Here is a 13,475-nt window from a genome sequence, read left to right on the forward strand (position 1 = left end):
AGGGTTCGGGCACTAAAGCAGGTGCTAGATGTATGGGGTTTGTGAAATAATTAAGGCCTTTTTCCACAAGGCGACAGATAGTAAATAAGGCAGCAAAAAGATGAATAATCACAAGACTAGACAAGCGCGATAAAGAAACAGCCAGGGTGTTGCAATTAATAATAAGGGCCAGAAGGTGAAACCTATATAACTAGAGTGGCCAGGGAAGGTCCACCAAGAAGGTGGCATTGGCCCTGAGACCTCAAAGTGGGATGAGCCAGACATGTAAAGAACAGGAGGAGGAGGACTTCAGGAGGGGAAAGGGTATGGACAGACCTTGAGGGTCCTGGAGCACTGTCAGTGAGGGGGCTTTGGGGTAGGTACCATGTGAGGTCACTCACGGAAGCAGGGCAGATAGGTCGGGATAAGGAGCTGGAATTTTATTCAAGGCGAAATGGGAAGTCAACGAAGAGATTTGAGAAGGGTGGTGACTGATCCATTTTATGCTTAAAATATGTTCTTCTGGCAATTGTTAAGAATGGATTGGCAGGGACAAATGCAGATGCAGAGAAACTAGTTAAGAAGCAATGTGGTCATCAGGCTAGGAGTATTAGCAGCTTGTTCTAAGGTGGTGGCAGCAGAAAGTGCTCAGTGGAAAGTGTATTTTACTTGTCCCTAAGTCCTCCAGCTTTCAGAGCTCAAAGGAATACAGAGACAATGAAATGCAAATAAATTAATAACTAGGAGAGTCCCCTTCCTCCTTAATATTTCTGAGGAGCGCTCAAGAGGAAGTTGCATTTTCCTGGAGGTTCCTCTCACCACTTGCTCCTGCTCCCTAATCTAGACTCAGTACTTGATCCTCTATCACAGTCCTGTGGGCTGCCCCAGCGAGCTGTGAACACGACTTCCCCTGATTCCCCAAGGCAGTGCTAACACAAGCCCAAGGAAGGTGTAAAGCTTCCCCGAAGACACGGGAAAGGGAAACAAAAACCAGAGCGCCTCAGGAAAAGCAATCTTCACTTTATCATCCAATACGCCTGTTGCAAAACAGCAAACTGGGCTTGTTCCCCCAGCTCTTTTCCCTCTAGTTCCAGGGTCCAAACTCCCATTCTTTGGCCTCAAGGAGAAAATTTAAAAGTCCCAATACTTCATTACTCCAGTTACCTTTACTACCCACTTTATCTCAACCGCTCCCATGCAGATGCATATGGGGCTTTGTTTCTCAGAAGTAGATGGCCCATCAACATCTTTCCCTAAATAAATGGATAATTTTCCTTTGTTGAGACCCTTTCATGTGGAAGTATTGGAAAAGAGATATTTAAAATCACACTTTCTTTCCCATTTGTATGACCTCATTTAATTCTCATATTAAGATGTTATTTATTGCCTTTGAGCAAAGATAAAATAGGTGGCTAAGAGAATACTTTGCTCCAATCATAAAACCAGTAAGGAAAGAGTGGAGAGGCAATTCAAAACTGAATCCAGCTTAAACACTGGCAGGCCACCATCAGCCTATACTACCTCCCCTGCAAAGACCAAACCCAAGGGCAAGGTCTTATTTCTCACAGCACCATTTTCCCCTCCCTTTTGGAAATCCACTTTTTACCTAGATGACTAGAGATTTAAGAACAAATTGTGTAGAATCTCTATGTCCAAAATACATTCTAATTTAGCGCCATTTTTCCTCCTGAGAATAAGCGGTTTTTCTTTTTTTTTCTCTAAAGGAAAAATTCTCTGTGCCTAGGAGCTTGTAAACCATTCAAATTTAGTCCATTTAACTTTAAATACAAATCAATAGTTTCCTATGGAGATCCCAAGTGAAATTATGCCAGATGGCAATTCTTTATATTCTCCTAAGTGAGCTTAAAGGAGAATGGTCAGAATTCAGAATACTTCTTTTAATTAAGCAGAGCTATACTCACATCTTAATGGGAAGTAGAAAGCAAAAATACTAGCAAAGGCTGTGGTAGTATTGATCGTAGTAGTAACAGGAGGACAAGGAGGAGGTGGAGGAGTAGTAGTCAACATTTATTATTACTTTGTAGCATGCACTGGGCCAATCTCTTTATATGCATTGATTCGTTTAATCCTCACACCAACTCTATTAAGCTAATGCTATTATTATCCCCATTTTACTGCTGAAGGAATTGAGCCTCAGAGAAATGATCAAACTTGCCCAAGATTACAGAGTCTGTATTTTCTATTTTGAAAATATGTGGACTTCTGAAGCTTTTTAGTAAGATGAGCTAGACAGAAACCTCTGTGAAAGTCAGTCCCTAAAGCCTCTTCCAGATTCCATTTCACTTGGGATCTCCATCTAGAAAACAAGCATCACTGGATGTTATTAAGGGTTGGCACATGAAGCAGACGCCTGTCACACCTACTAATAAATTAAGGCGAAAATCAAGTTGTATTTGGGTTGCACCATTTAATCATTGAAGCTTTATTCATCACAATTGAATAAATCTGCTTCATTCATTTACTCGTTTATGCATTCATTGATTGGCTGACAGATGTCAAGTATTGCAAGGCATTGAGGATACAAAGATTAATTAAAGTCCTCTGTCTTCAAGTGGCTCAGAGCCTACAATGGGACAATAGGCTTTAAAGGATGGGTCTTCTCCATTCTCCCCTGCCCCGCCCTCTCAAGCCTGGTACCTCTAAGGCTAAGGTAATAGAAGGGGTTCTTCTGTCCTGCGACAGAGACAGACATTCTCAGCACAAAAAAAAGGTTTTGTGTCAGTAGAAGTGTAACTTTCCCAGTTTGTTTTTCAGATTTTCTGTTCTCAAGTCAAACTCATGTGGTAGCTTTCTCTTCCTCCTTTTCCAGTTGTAGGATCAGAAGCTCTCATTTTCCCTTATCTAACAGGAGAGCTCTGGGGAACAGAAAATGACTGGCGACTGATGCCTAAGGCTGAGAAACAAGTAAAGCTGGAGAGTTGTGGGGTGAAGTGGCTGTGAGGATGTAGAAGGGAAAGACCATCCAGGAGGGCAGATAAGACTTGAGGCAAAGTGCATTCTGTGCTAGGTAATGGGGGTGGTTGGGTAGCTCAGAGAAAGATTCTGCACCTACAAATGTTGTTTTCAGCAAAATAACATTGTCTACATCTTGCTGAATTAGTGTTGCTTATTTGAATGGTATTGAATTTGTAGTTTTTAAATTTTGATTTGTAATCGTATTTTGCTTTAAATATATAAGTAATAAACATGATTTATAAATAATATACTTGATTTTATATGTATGCTATTGTGTGGAATTTAAAAAAAACAATACTGATGTTCATAGAATCATTTAATGTTTCTATTTCAAAATTTAAGGCATAATTTATATACAGTAAAATTAACTCTTTAGTGTACAGTCCTATGAATTTTGACAAATGCATATAGTTATATAGCCATCACTACAATCAAAATATAAAACGGTCTATAATTCCAAAAGTGTCCCCCATTCTACTTTATGGCTAACCCTCCTACCATCCCTAGTTAGCTCCTGGAAACCACTGATATGTTTTCTGTCCCTATATATGTGCTTTTGCAAGAACGTCATATTAATGGAATTGAACGATCTGTAGCCTTAAAAAAAAAAAAAATCTTTGGTTGAGATATAATTGACATATAATACATTGCACAAATTTAAGGATACAATTTGTTAAGTTTTGGCTTATGTATATATTCATGAAACCATCATCATTATAAGAGAAAAAATGAGCATATCTATCATCCCAAAATGTTTCCTCATAACACTTTGTAATCCTACCTCCCATGCCTCCCAGTCCATCCCCAAGAAACCACTGATCTGCTGTCACTCTAGATTAGTTTGCATTTTCTAGAATTCTACATAAATGGAATCATACAGTATGCAATCTTCTTCATCTGACTTATAGTCAGCATAATTCTGAGATCCATGCATATTGTTGTGTATAAGTAGTTCATTCCTTTTTATTGCTGAGTAGTATTCCATTGTTTAGTAGTATTCCATTCCAAGTAGTATTCCTTGTTTCAGTCAGTCTTTTAAATGAGAATTGCTTATGGTTTTAATCTGCATTTTTTTTAATGGCCAATGCTGATGAGCATCTTTTCATGTGATTATTTGTCATCTGTCTATCTACTTTGGTGAAATGTCTGTTCAGACCTTTTGCCCATTTTTTTAATCCAGTTGTTTATTTCCTTGTTGTTGGGTTTTGAACTCTTAGTACATTCTGGATATAAATTCTTTATAAGATATGCGATTTGGAAATATTTTGTCCCAATGCATGGCTTATCCTTTTATTCTCTTATCAGTGTCTCCTGAAGTTCTTAATTTTAATAAGCCCAATGTGTCAACTTTTTTCTTTTATGGCTCATATTTTGGTAACATATCCCAAGGTCACAAAGATTTTCTTCCATGTTTTCCAATGAAGTTTTATAGTTTTAAGTTTTATGATTAGGTCTATATCCCATTTAGAGTTTATTTGTGTATAGAGTGCAAGATATTGATCAAGGTTCTTTAAAAATAGTTCATGTGAACTCATTTTAGAAACACTGTAATAGGTTTTCTCTTTTCACAAGGGAAGAGATAAGTAGTATGAAGAAGGGAACATACAGTCGAGACTTTCCATCTTTTTCTATTTTTTTTTAATAGGTAGAGAATTGGATGTGGTTTTAGGTTGTAGAGATAGAGCCACTCAAAAGAGATTGAAAATCCAATAAGGAAGATTCTTTTTGATAGAATGGAAGCTCCACCTTGACCATCTTAATTATCACAGCTATATTCCCAGCATCAAGCCCAATGGCCTGCACATAGTAGGAGCTCAATAAAATGTTTTTGAAGGAAGCAAACAATTAAGGAATTAGTACAAGAGGAAACAGAACCAAGAGTACAGTTATGGAAGGAGACTTGAATCAGCTTCAGTGACTGGAGGGAACTAATTCCCAGAAAACGGTCAGAGGGAAATAAACGTGTAGATAAGAGAGTAGGAAAATCAAGAAGTTCACATCCTATAGCCTTGTTTGTTTGTTTGTTTGTTTGTTTTAATTATGAAGCAATGCCTGCTGAGGATGGGGAAAGGAAAGTAGAGCAGGAGGCCTGAATTGTGGGTAAGGAGGAGGAGCACCTTCTGTGTACAGATGGGACACTTGTCTTTCGGTTTTTAATGCATCTGCCCTATCAGGGTACATGCATTTTCACTGTCCTCTAAGAGATTTAAGTCTTGCCCCAAACATCAGAAAGGACATTTTAGTACCAAGCATTTTGGAAAGTTTCTGGGGTTAGTGATGGGTTATGGGGAGTCATTTTGAATAGGAAACCCTCTCAGAAATGCCTCATATCCCATCCTACAGGAAACTGTGTCAAAGTTTGTTCTGAGACTTTCCCTTTTCCTAAAACCATTCCTTTGGTCGAATGAAGGCATTTTTGAAAAGTACATTTTCAGATTAATATGTACCAGATTCTTATTTAGAAGTAGTTTTCTAATTTACAATTTTCTTGAACTTCTCTTGAATGCTTCCCAGAATCCTCTGCATGGGGTTGTTGGGCCAGCACCTTTCATAGACTCCAAGAGGATCAGGGCACAGCATTCAGGGGAAATGATGCCATTATCTTACTTACATGACAGGAAAACTTTCTGTGGGGACCTCCCCCAACACTGAATCTTGACTCAGCTTTTACAAAACCATACCCCAAATGTTCATTTTTAAAAAACTATGATGAGCAACATTTGGCATTGTTTTTTCCCATTCCTTTCTCTCTCTATACCTGTTGTCTTTCTCTATTCCTGTTGCATATGAACTTGTTTTTCTCACCATGAGACAATTGAGAGTATTAATTCAAATAAACATCTCAATTTCACTCTAAAATAATGAGTTCCATATGAGTACACTACATTGGCATGTACCATTTAGAAAATGTAATATTCAGGGAAGTGGAGTCAGAATATACTTGTTGTGATTGAATAAATCTTATGTGTCCTTAATCTAGTCTTATTGCAGAATGATGTCACTCTCCTGCTTAAAATTGTCTAACTTTCCACTGGACTTAGAATAAAATCCAAAATTTCCACCACAGTTTAAAAGGCCCTGCATGATGAGGCCTCTCACTGCCTCATCTCAGACCTCATCTCCTCCCATAAGCCAAATCTTTTGGCTTATCATGGCTCCAAAATACATTGCACTACTTTTGTCCCCCAACAGACCATATTCTTTCACATTTCCTTCCCTTTTGCATGTTTTCTCTGCCTAAAATCTTGTCCTTTTTCAAAACTTGATTAGCTTACACTCTTCAAGACACAGTTCAAATGCCACCTCTTCCCCAAAGCCTTTCTTGATCTGTCCCTCAGTCTGAGTTAACTGAGTTAAATGTGCTCCTGACTGTGGGGTTGTAATTATTTAACTTGTCCAAACACTTGCTCTACACAGCAGAGCGCAGTTGCCAAGCCCCACTCTTCCCATCAGTTGTGATATGCTCTTGCAGGAATGTAAGCAGAAGTGAGGCATGCCACTTCCAGGGCCGAAGCCTTTAAGAAGCAGACATACCTCCTCCATGCTCTGACCTCTTCTTCAGGCTTGATGCCGAGGACAGCAAGGCCTTGGAATTGGTGGAGCCAGAAGATGGAAGGATCAGGCCATCAAACTGGAATGGCTGCCCTGAACAATTATGGGAGAATTAAACAACTTCAAGGAATCTCCAACTTATTTTGGTGTAAAACTGTTAAGAAGAATATAAAAATAAAAGTATTGGTTTATAGGTAAATAGATAAATCAGTAGAAAGTTAGCCAAATTCAGCAGCATGTGATCCTTTAGGGTATTTTGGTTCTTGTATACTGAAAGATTCAATAGGCTTATTTATATGGTTCCAGTAATTGAATGAAGAAAAAATAAAGGTCTGGACTAGAAAATCTCTACATACATGTCAAAGTTCAAATCAGAGCTGTTTGTATCCACTTATTTTTCAAACAGTACATTAGAATTAATTTTAATATCATTAATGTTGAGTAGACATGGAATTTAAGAAATGTGAATGTGAAACATTGTTAATTTAAATATGTAATTATTAGCAAACATCTGCTTGAAATAATGTTGCTGTTCTGCTAAAACTGTCTTTTAAAAATATTTGGTATATCGGTTTTGTAAAAAAATGTAACTGATTAGTATTAAATAATTTGAGCAGTAATTTTGAAACAGGCTTAAGGAAGAAACAGTTTTGACTTTTAACCAGGAGAACCTTTCAAAGTTTTTTGTTTGAGGTTTGAAAGAAGGAAAGAAACATTGATACTGGTCATAAAGGTGAAAGGGAGAGAGGAAGGGGAAAAAGGAGAGGCCATTCTGTTTTAGGAGATTGTTACTTTGCAGGGCCAAGAAATCAGTGGTACTGACATTTGGGGAACTGAGAAGGAAGCAAGAGGTGGGTAGGGAGGATAAATTCTTTCTGAATACACACCACATTTCAGTCATCATCTAAACAATGACTTGGGCAACATGAATCTGTACATGACATGAACCTGAAAAGAAGAGCAAAAGGTCAGGGATGGAGGAGGTATGGTAAAATTCCAAATGACTTGGAGTAGCAGAGTGATGGTGTCTCTTGAGCAATGCCCACGATACAGGGGTAAAAGAGAAGTCAGTAGAAGCATGAATATAAAAAAAATATCCCAATAAAAAACGAAACTTACAACTGATAAGTAATAAAACGGAGAGATGCTCTGGCATAGATTTACTTCTTACAGCTCTTTGGGCCATTCCAAGAGTAGACAGGTCAGAATGTTATGCCTGAAAGCAGAAATACTTGCATCTGTTATGTTTCTAACACTGCACAATCTATTTGCCCATACATCTTTCCCACCAGATTAAGCAACCTGGGAACATACATGGCTTCATTCTCTACATTCCTGATCTTTTAGCAGTTTCTGAGTATTGGTAAGTACTCGGGTATGTTGAATTTTATTTTGCTGTTGTACATAGGAAGCCAAAGGACATTTTGGGACACTAGAAAAGGGGAGTGAGGAGATACATACAGTATCAAAAAATCATTGATAAAATCAGCAGATAAAATGTTGTCCTAAGAAAACTAAATATGAACTTAGTGGATTCTTGGCCAGCTTACTGGTCCATTGAATGCTACTCACTTTGTGTTTCCTTTGAGCCAAGGAAGGTGGGAATTCTGACTCTGCTTTCATGCCACTGAGATTCGTGTACGTACATGCTTGTCACTGACACTGTGAGGGAACAGATAACTAATAAATATCTCTGAAACACATTTCTTAAATGTTTTAAATGAAATTAGCAATATAGGTTTAAATTCCAGATATATATATATCTATAGATATATATTTTTCCCCGAGGTCTCTTTTCAAAGAACTTTTTCAAAATGCAAAATTCTTAATTAACAGTCACCTTTTCCTGAATTTTTAACAAGCTAAACAAGCTGGTATGGTTGTATTTTGAAGAAACAAAAATATTAAAAGAAAAAAAAAACCCAAAGGTTTCCTTTGACTTTAATGAGCAGACTTCCAGCTCATTTCCTTTAAAATATAGCCCCTGAATTGCAAATTACTTCATGGTCTTTTTTTAAGTGAGCTCTCTTCCTAGACTGACAGAGCCAGCTGCAGCAGTGTACTTACTGTCTATGGAAATGATATCATCAGCACTCTGTCCTTGAATAAGACCACAATCATTACATTTGGCTCCTTTTCACATAGCAGGAACTGAATATATGCTTGTTTACAGCAACTGTATTCAGAAAGTTATCACTTTTATACTCTATCAGCTAGCAACTTAAATCATAAGAAAGTTTAGCATGAATTACTTGAATCCCAGTTTAGAGTAAAAGTTGTTTCAATCTTAATACATTATTAATGTTTAAAGTGTTAGCTTGTTTTCTAATATTCAAACAGCATGTTAACTATGATGATATTCAGTTTGACTAGAAAATAAATTATTTGCTTATATTCATAATTTGATATATACTTCTCTATTTCAATTTAATATCAAAATTTCTACTAACATACTGTTTAATTATAATTATTGATACAATAACAATTTAATAATTAAATAAAATAACAAAAATTTAATAGTTAAAACTAAGTCACTTTTATACCTAGCTTAAAAGTTAGACTCTGCAGTCCCACAATCCCATTCCCTAGAGAAAGCCACCATTAATCATTTAGTATAATTCCCTTTTATTCATATGTCAACTTTGCTTTTTCATGGATGGGCTCATATTTATTTTAAGGGGTAGCAAATTATTTCATCTTAATAAAGTGACTTTCTTATTTAATTAAATAATATAAAAATATTTTACAGCCATATTCACCATAAAAATGTATAAATTTATGTTATATCTTTTATTAAAGTAATGTTCTCATCTGGCAAATATATTAAACTACAAATAATTTTAATTTGGTTCTTATTCATAAAATACAAAACAAGCGGATGACTTTACAACATGAAAAAAGATTTTACTTTTTCTTTAAAAAATGACTATCACTCTAAAAGATCATTGAATTTTTATTAAAATAAAGCTGAAATGTTAACACCATTTAAATGTACAATAAGACCATTAAACATTTAATATTTATCATTTCTATCTAGGTAAATCGATCTTTTCCATTTTTTGTCAATTATTTTCTCACTTTTAAAAAGTGAACACACATTAAATTTAAAAATCAATGTAAAATTTTAATTAAACTTAATTTTAATTAAATTGCCATTGTGTTCACCCAGTAATATTTGGGGAACTTACAGAAAATACTCGAAAATAAAACTTTAATTTTATGTTTTTGTTTTACATACAGGTTCCACAGAACATCACTTAGGAAAAAAGGGGTCAATTGCTAAAAAGATTTTGAAAAATGAAGAAGTTGAGGTACTAAAGCATTGAAAATTTGAACAAAGCCTTGCGTACACTAATGGCAGACCTAAGTTTATAATCCAAGTGGTCTCCTAGCTGGTTTACAGTACCATCTTGCTTATACAAAGCCTTCCTGAATCCCCCGCTGGAAATACCTGTTTTCTAATTCTCACTGCATTTTGTTTATATCTGAATGGAGATTATCTAGAATCAAGAATCCTTCAAAAGTGGCAAAACGTCAAGTAATAAACTAAAAGAGTAGTCAATCTCTAGATCCACAATGACTGGTGGGAATTCTTATCAAAATCGTAAACTTGCACTGAGTTTGCAATGGTTTGCATCAGTGAATTAATTTTTCTAATCATCTAGCTCTCTCTTCATAATGCCCCCAAATGCAGTGTTAGAAGAAACAAACAATAACAACAACAAAAAACACAGCATCTTATTTATTTATAAATTAGAAACTTTTTTGTATTCTTTCCCAACCCCATTAAGGTTTTTTAAAAACAAACAAAAACAATCTAATACTATTCTCTAATTATCAACAGAATGTACTCAATGTAGGATGTTTGAAATATAGAGAAACAGGAAGAATCAGAAAAATATCAACATAATGCTCCTGCTTTACAACAATCTGTAATATATGTTATGACATATTTTATTCTTATTTTTCATTTTGTCAAGTAGAGTTGAGATCATACTAGATGTAAAAGTTTATATCCTTCTCCCCCTTAACATTTCACAATTATCAATCGTTTCCCTGTTATTAAATCTCCTTGTAAAAAAAAAAAATTAATGGTAGCATATTTCGTCTTATAATTTAACAAATTCCTTAATATTGATGATGGACATTGGATATATTTTTTAAATGAATTAACACAGACTTTCAAAATTTTTACTGTTAAACTACACTGAATGTACGGCTTAAGTAGGGTCCTGCGAAAAAGGCAAACTCTTATAAACACTTAAAATGTAGGACATATAATCCAGTAGGTTGAAAAGCCAATCAAGTCCTCTTTATTGATTCTGTCGTGCTAACTGTAAACAATTTATTGAGGGGGGAATAAACAGAAAGTCATTATTATTCACTCAGAGTACAAATAAAAATATCCTACAACCATTAGTTATTTTTCATTTTCTCCATCACAAAAAATTTGAACAAGAGGCACAAACCATAAAAAAAGCCTAATATATCCAACTAAAATTTAAAATTCTGATGAGACCAACTGAAAAGATCATAAAAAGGTAAAAATTTTAATGACACATGGAAGATTAATATTCTTTAAAAGAACTTTAACAAAGCCAGTAGCAAAAATGTACAATAGAGGTAGAAAATTTATACAATGACCAAAAATCTATAGAGATGTTCAAACTAATAAAGAATTGACCAGGATGTGGCTAATCTTTTGGGAAGACAATGGACAACATGTCAATAATTTCTTTTAAAAATCCATTCACTTTGACACCGCAATTCAACTGGTAAACTGAATGAAAAATAAATTCAAGTACTAATGCAGTATTATTTTTAATGGTGAAAAATAAAGAACAACTTAATGCACAGAATCGACAGACTAGTTCAATAAATTATGATAGTCCAAAAAGCAAATACGATACACCCATTAAAATAATGTTTTATATGTAAAAGATGTTTATAATTACAGGGCATTTTAGAATTCTACATTCAAAATATTTACTCAAATATATCCATCCCAAAAGTGTTGGTACTGGTTTACTTAGAATGGTAGGACAATGAACAATCTTAATTTTCTTTTTGCTTATTAAGTCTCTTCTCTGGTTTTCAAAGAATCATGTATTTCTTATGTAATTTTTTACATCAATAAAAACTTGTATATGCTAAAAAGATAATTATAAAAATTAAAAGGCAAACTGGGAAATCTGCAAAAACATAGCTAAGGACTAAATACTATTTAAGGAAATTAATTCATTCATAAGAAAAACGCTAGGATTTTATAAATAAGTGAACAAAGTAAAAAAATAATAAAGAGGAAAATGAAATATATAGAAAAAGTCTCGATCAAATAAGTGTAAAATAAGTCATGTTTATCTTTTCATTAAAGTGGAAAGGCTTCCTTCAAAAAAAAAAAATATATGGAATAGGCATTCTCAAATCCCATCAGACCATTTAATCCAGTAGTTTCACTTCTGGGATTCTAGCCAATTACTCCTAACTATGAAAAAATCTTTCAGTGAAAGATATCCATCAAAATCCTTCTTGACTTATGATGGAATTATGTCCTGATAAACCCAATGTAAATCAAAAATATCGTAAGTCAAAAATACACTTAAAAACATCTAACCTACCCAAAACCATAGGTTAGCCTATCCAGTTTCTACTGAATAGAGATTGCTTTCGCACCATCATAAAGCTGAAAAATTTTAAGTTGAACCACCATAAGTTCAGGACTGTCTGTACAAAAAAATAATGGAAATACAGTAGAATATTATTTGGGGATCTAACTACTAGAAGCATCCAAACATTTGAACTACTTCAACAAGATTTCACCTACTTTGATACAGAATGATTTGCTGAAACGTAAGGCATGTAATAACTGGTCACTCAGGCAGCCAAACTCGTGGAATCTCAAAAGGCTGGTAGCAGTCATAAGGAACACATTTGAAAAGATTACGAGAGGCTATTTTATGTTGTAAAAATATCATTCTTTTCATGGGACAAAGGTTATTTACTAGCAAAAAGAGGATATCCCAGATGTAAAACCTAAAAAAAAAAAAAAGGTCATAAAAGATCAAGAAAAAGATGACACAGATCTTGCCCCAAAAGAGCTGTTGTACCATTTACTATTTCAGGGTCTGCAGATGCTTACAACAAACTCTGGGACCTTCCTGACATTCCAAGATGCAGGTCCATACAGATTTCAAAGAAGTAAAATTTGTATGTATTTGTACTGCATGATGCAAAAACTAATGAGAAAAACATAATCACTTTGTATCCCTTCTGAAGCAAGGCAGAATTAAGTAAGAATTGAGATAAGAATTAAATGAGGTAGTATGCTACAAATACATAGGTAAGGAAAACGTACCTATGGTGGGAAAAGCCCACAAAAATATTAATAGTTCATTCACTCATTCATTAATTCATCAACACATATGAATTGAACACTTGTTACATACTACATACACACTATGCTCAGCACTAAGAGATATAAAATGATAAGCACAACTCATGGTGACTGGTGTTCTCAAGCTTACATTTTAGTGGAGGGAAGAAAAGACTGATATTCAAATAAACATATGCATGGGGGTGACTTCTCTCCCCCAACTTTTACTCATTTTTCTTCTGTTTACTAGCAACCATTCTTATAAATATTCAGTTTTAATAACATTCATTTAAAATGACTCGATTTTCCTCAACATTGTAAGACCAATTAACCACTTAAAACCGGTCACTATTATCAGGTTCATGTCCAATTCAAATATCCGTAAGTAAAAGATAGAATGTTCTCTATTAATTGACTAAGTGCCATAAAAAAGTTCTTAGAGAAGATCAAGACAATCTTTTTTTCCATTTTCATAATGGAAATACCTTTATAATTGCCCTGGCAGATCCCAGCCTTGGACAGTTAATAGAACTACCATCAACAAATCTGCACACATTCAGAGAATAAACCAGAATAAAAACACTGACAACACAGA

At 34.8% G+C, this 13,475-nt stretch overlaps 1 long non-coding RNA gene across 1 annotated transcript; it reads right to left on the reverse strand.

Annotated features, from left to right (window-relative positions):
• Positions 1-3,570: 3,570 nt before the first annotated feature.
• LOC120597024 (uncharacterized) lies at positions 3,571-8,972 on the reverse strand. The gene is made up of 2 exons (XR_005651310.1): positions 7,627-8,972; positions 3,571-6,661 (listed from the first exon to the last, which is right to left on the reverse strand). It is a non-coding gene; the product is annotated as an uncharacterized LOC120597024 (long non-coding RNA).
• Positions 8,973-13,475: the final 4,503 nt, after the last annotated feature.

Source organism: Pteropus medius, unplaced genomic scaffold (assembly GCF_902729225.1).
Source record: "Pteropus medius unplaced genomic scaffold, Ma_sr-lr_union100, whole genome shotgun sequence".
Classification (NCBI taxonomy): domain Eukaryota; kingdom Metazoa; phylum Chordata; class Mammalia; order Chiroptera; family Pteropodidae; genus Pteropus; species Pteropus medius.